We start from the raw sequence: 5,303 nt of genomic DNA on the forward strand, positions 1-5,303 counted from the left end.
ATGATGATGAAGAGGAGTACAATAGTGATGTACATGAGGAGGTTAGGGAGTTGAGAGCAGAAAAGAGAAAGTTTCAAAGGAGGAATAGAAATGAGAGAGTATCAGTTGACAATACAGAGGTACCAGTAAGTGAATCAGGACCAAATCTAGGTTTTGATAAAACTGAAATAGGTAGAGTAAGTCATGAAGAAAGGCTTGGAGGTAATGAGACTTACTTTGTTAGTTCTGATGAGGATAGTTTGAATTAGATAAAGATGATTGTTGTGGTGATGATGAACATGATGTGGTTGAATCTGGTAGAGCAAGAACTGTGAAGTTGTCAAGAAAGAGAAGGACAATAACTCAAAAAATTATTCATGACCGAACTGCAAAGAAAGTTGTTTGGCAGCTGGGTATGATGTTTAAAGATGTGAATGAATTGAGAAGAGCAGTGACAAAATATTCAGTAAAAAAAGGTTCCTGTGGAGAAGTGGATAAATGAGTCAAAAAAAGTTAGAGTTGGGTGTAAGGATGGCTGTCCATGGCTTTTATATGCAGGTCTTGACAAGACAACAAATGATTTCATGATAAAAACTTACATTCCAAAGCATACTTTTAATAAAACAACTAGAAATTACTTGTGCAATGCAAAGTTTTTAGCTGAAACCTTTAGAAAAAGAATAGTTGAGCAACCAAACATAGTAGTATTCAAGTTGTAAGAGTTAATTAGAAAAAAGTTCAAGCTTTATGTTGGTAAGAACACTGTGAGAATAGCAAGAGCTAAAGTGTTGAAAGATATAATGGGTGATCATGTTGTAGAATTTGGAAGAATTCTTGACTACAAGGATGAAATGATGAGGACAAACCTAGGGACCAGTTGTGTTGTTAAACTTGGTGAGGCTGATGCAGCAAGTAAACCAAAACTCCAGAGTTTTTACACCTGCTTTGATTCTTTGGAAAAGATATGGGTATATTGTAGGAAGTGCATATAAGGGTATTTGTAAAGGCCAATTGTTAGTTGTTGTGGTCAAGAATGTAAATAACCAGATGTTGCCACTTGCTTGGGCAGTAGTTAAAAAGGAGAGCATAAGGGATGACCTAAGACTTGGAGAAGGGGAAGGTCTCACCTTGATTACAGATATGCAGAAGGTATGTATAATAATTTATGTTTAACCTCATTTCTTTTTAGTTTAACTTAATATATGTAGTTATGTCCTAATTTCACCTTTTTTGGTATGTATGTGTATTTTAGTCACTATTTGCAGCAATTGAGGAGGTGTTACCTCAATCTGAGCATAGAAGATGTGCAAGGCACATCTTAGCTAATTGGGATAAGGACTAGAGAGGTCTTTAAAGAAGATAACAATTTTGAAAGATAGCCAAAAGTACATTTGAGTCTCAATTGAGGAAGAACTTACAAAAAATGAAGTTGCTTGGTTCTGAAAAAATGATGAATGAGTTAATGTACTACAACATTAATTATAGTACAAACTTTAATTCAACACTGAAGTCAAGTGTGATTCTGTGGATAACAACATGAGTGAGTGTTTTAATGCATGGATTTTGAAAGCTAGGCACAAGACCATCATTACCATGCTTGAAGAAATCAGAGTAAAGATGATGACAAGAACAGACACTCTAAGGGAGTTTCCAAGTACTTGGTGCAATAATTACTCTCTAATGTGTTTGAATATTTTAGAGGAAAACATCAACAAATCTATGAATTGTACTATTGAATTTAATGGAGTGGCTGATTTTGAAGTGAAAGAAGGGCTTTGTCAACACAAAATGGATATTGCCAAGAGGGTGGGGTGTGACAGTTAAAGGGCATATTATGTGCACATGTTGTGGATGCACTGTTGTTCAAGAAATACCCCTTGTATGACAATATTGACAGCTGCTACAGTAAGGAAACATGCTTGAGGACTTATGCCAATGTTCTTGAACCATTAACAAACATGGAAATGTGGCTTATTTCATCAAACATTACTGTTGCACCACTTGAAATCGCAACCTTGCATGGCAGGCCATCTAAGGATAGGAGGAAGAAAGCTAGAGATATAAAGAAATTAGAAAAATTGCCTAGAGCTGTACTAGCAATTACATGTAGTTTGTGTCATGTTAGAGGCCACAACAAAAGCGGGTGCCCTCAAAATGCACAATCAGCAAAACCAAGTGCACCATCAGCAACACCTACTAGTTCAGGTAGGGAAGAGGCAAACCAAAGGTAATATGTATACTTAATTTAGTATATTATTTTATTAATTCTCAAATTTCTTAACATTCTTTTTATATGTATAAAACTCCACCAAAAATACCAAATGTACCTCCTCAAGGAAAAAGTGTTGGTTTAGGCAGGAGAAGAGGCAGACTAAAGGTAATATTACACTTGAACTTAGTACTAATTAGCTCAATAATTTTTATAAATCTCTTCTTTTTATATGTATAGAAAACTCCATCAGAATTCATTAGTGCATTTCCTCAAGAAAAAAAAAGAAAAAAGGGAGACCAAAAAAGACAACATCAGTAGCATCTAGTGCACCTCCTCTACCTAAAGCACCTTCTGCACCTACTATTTTTTCAGCATCCTGTTCTGCACCTTCTGATTATTGTGCATCATTTTCAATGGCTAGTACTACTAAAAGAGGAATGGATAGTGATAAAAAAAATAGCTCCATTAAAAAGGTCAAAAGTAATGAAAATGGGTGTGTTTCAAGCTGAAAATGGCTTCAAAGTCCTAAATGTAAGTCTCTTACTTTATTATATCTTGTGTAACTTATGAGTCTTTAATGTTCGAGAAAATGAATATTTTTATCCTTTATTGCAACCTGGCATTCCTAGCAGTAAGATCTACTCTATTGATTAAGCAAAGGTGATAAGATCAGCTGATATAACTGATAACATTGATTATACATCAAGTACTACCAGTAAGCTGAAATAGAATGGCAATAATATCAACAAAAAAACTATAAGAGCTTAAAGAGAAGAAAAGAAAGAAGACGGTGAGAAGCAGTTCAAATAATTCAAGTCAGAATAACACTTCTTCAAAGTCAAAGATGCCATGAAAATTGTAGTGATGTTGATTATTTTAAGCACTACTTTAAGTTAGTCTAGTTGACATTATTTTGTATTTGAAAATGGTGATGGTGAACTACTTAAGGGTTACTATTTTTGGTTTTGTATGTTATTGAATATTGCCTTATATTAGGCATTATGATTGTGACTTAGGTTGATGAATGTTGTCTTATGTTCGGCATTATGAATGTTGTCTTTCGTTAGTTGGTAAAAATAGTTTGTTGATGAAATTTTGCCTTATGTTAGGCATTGAAGTTGTAATGAATGATCGTATTTTGTTGTGTTCAAATAATGGTGTTGTTGTAAAGTTGTGTTGTCACAACAGTTTTCTTTACAAAATGGTGGGGAATGTTGGTTATATAGTTGTGTTGACACAACATTGTAATTACAAGATGTTAGAGTAAACAATTTAAAGAAGACACAATTGAATTACACAAGAAACAATTGAACAATTAACTAAAACACCATAACATACCATAATCCGATATATATAGGTAGATATACAAAATTTACACCATAAACAATCAATTAACTACTTTCAACAGATTTATTGCCAATGAACATGGCAACAATACAAATCAAAATACAAAAAAATGTCTTCCTATTAAACATACACCATTTTCATCTTCCATTGAGTCTCCTCTCCAAAGTCAACTTGTCAATTTGGACCTATTTAAGCCACAAATCTTATTCTAACTCTTTGATTTTGTTCACTAATCTTGAAAGGATAAAATTTGATCTTGAATCGACTTTTTCTTTATCCTCCATAGAAAAAGATTACAATTTGAACCTATAAAAATATTTAAAAATCAGTACATTAGCAACAAATGAATCTAAAGTGGAGCAAAATACAATGAAAATAAATACATACACCATAGTAGGGTCAAAACCAAAATCTTCTTCCCAGATTTGAATTTGATCATGAAGTTTGCAAGTTCAGCAAAATTCCATTTTTGCATCTCACTACAACATTGAACAGTAGGTTTGATTCATCCATACACAGCTTATTCAATTCCGCATTTTTCATTTGAAGAATTTCGACAAAATCAATCAACAAATTACGAACCCTAAAATTGGACATGATTACAAATCACAACTTCAAGAATTGAACAAGAAATTGGGATTAACTCTAAGTTCTTTTGAGAGAAATTGAAAAAAAATGGAGCAGATGAAGGCTTGCATGAGGAAGATGGCGTTTGGAGTTGTAAAATTACTGTTGGGGTTTCTCTTTATTAATTGGAGAAGATAGCATTACTATAAAATTAAAAATAATGACGTGGCACTTAAAATAATGAATTTGAAGTGTTAAGGCCGCAATTGACGCGCGTACTGGGGGTGTTCTCATCTCCCATGACAGGTCAACAATTGGGGGAGGGGGTACTAAATACAGTAAATAAAATGTTTAGGGGGTAATGAAACTTCCGTGAAGGTTGAGTGTGTAGTTAGAATTTCGACTATAGATTGGGATGGGGTGGGGGTAATAGACCATTTTCTCAAAAAGAAATAAAGAAATGTGTACAGGTAGGAAGCACATGAAAACAAAATCCAAAAGTGGCAACAATTTGCTTCTTAACGCAACATAAGAAAGAAATTCATCAGATATACATGCAAACATCAAGAAGCACAGGGCTATCATCATTTTATAGGGGTCATTATTCTTCCACGTGTTAAGTGATCTTCAAATAGCTGTTGCGTTTACAAAATTGATGGCACAACACTATCAATTTCTAGTGAGCAAATTGATGCTTCTTGATCCACAAAAAATAAATTTAAGAAGGGGGGGGGGGGGGGGGGGGGGTTAGCATGATGGATAACTCAAAGATCATGAATAAATAGTGAATATTATAAAAGTGTAATTAAAGAAATTTGATGTTGTAATAAAAAGAATGAATATCGTGACTAAATAACATATTAAACTCTACAACTATCTTTTAAATCGCTACAATAGTAGTGTATGTTCAAAGATTATAAGGTTATATTCGGAATAATTTACATAACTAAAAGCACTCAATGATGTGGCCACTATTTGATATTTCCTCCTTTTAAATTTATTTGTCTGATTTTTAGTTGATACAAAATTTAAAAAAGTAAAGAATAACTTCCAAATCTTGTAGTCTTATATAAAATATATCTAAATATACTTTTATTTTGTAATTTTAAACATATAATGTGGATAATTAGAATTAAAGAGTATTTAAAAAGAAAAAGAAAGAAACATTCTCTTTTAAAAAGATTAAAAATAAAAAATA

The 5,303-nt window shown here is 32.9% G+C and overlaps 1 long non-coding RNA gene across 1 annotated transcript; it reads right to left on the bottom strand.

The window, feature by feature from the left end:
• Positions 1-3,511: 3,511 nt before the first annotated feature.
• LOC124894233 lies at positions 3,512-5,256 on the bottom strand. Its single transcript, XR_007051086.1, has 2 exons — positions 3,926-5,256; positions 3,512-3,844 (listed from the first exon to the last, which is right to left on the bottom strand). It is a non-coding gene; the product is annotated as an uncharacterized LOC124894233 (long non-coding RNA).
• Between the last annotated feature and the right edge of the window lie 47 nt (positions 5,257-5,303).

This window comes from Capsicum annuum, unplaced genomic scaffold (genome assembly GCF_002878395.1).
Source record: "Capsicum annuum cultivar UCD-10X-F1 unplaced genomic scaffold, UCD10Xv1.1 ctg71826, whole genome shotgun sequence".
Lineage (NCBI taxonomy): Eukaryota > Viridiplantae > Streptophyta > Magnoliopsida > Solanales > Solanaceae > Capsicum > Capsicum annuum.